The sequence below is a fragment of the Penaeus monodon genome, chromosome 28, assembly GCF_015228065.2.
Source record: "Penaeus monodon isolate SGIC_2016 chromosome 28, NSTDA_Pmon_1, whole genome shotgun sequence".
Taxonomy (NCBI): Eukaryota; Metazoa; Arthropoda; class Malacostraca; order Decapoda; family Penaeidae; genus Penaeus; species Penaeus monodon.
In genome coordinates, this window is record NC_051413.1 from 31,108,613 (window position 1) to 31,108,838 (window position 226).

Sequence of the window (226 nt, forward strand, 5' to 3'; positions counted from 1 at the left end):
CAGGTAATAGAATTTTATTATAATAATCTAAATGATAGATAATCGAATTATGTTATACTTATCTAAATAATCTAAAAATCTAAATCATCTAAAAGAAATATATAATCATAATCATATAAAGAATAGATGATTGATGTCTATGATAATAATTCAAATTGCAAAGATTATAATTATGGGTTTTATGCTTTTCTCTTAATAATTAGTATGAATTGTTATGATAAAAAAA

The 226-nt window shown here is 18.1% G+C and overlaps 1 protein-coding gene across 1 annotated transcript in view; it reads right to left on the bottom strand.

Moving 5' to 3' along the window:
* The window catches only part of LOC119591167 (ovochymase-2-like), a gene marked incomplete in the record, with an annotated part of 29,865 nt that overhangs the window by 1,662 nt on the left and 27,977 nt on the right, over positions 1-226 (bottom strand).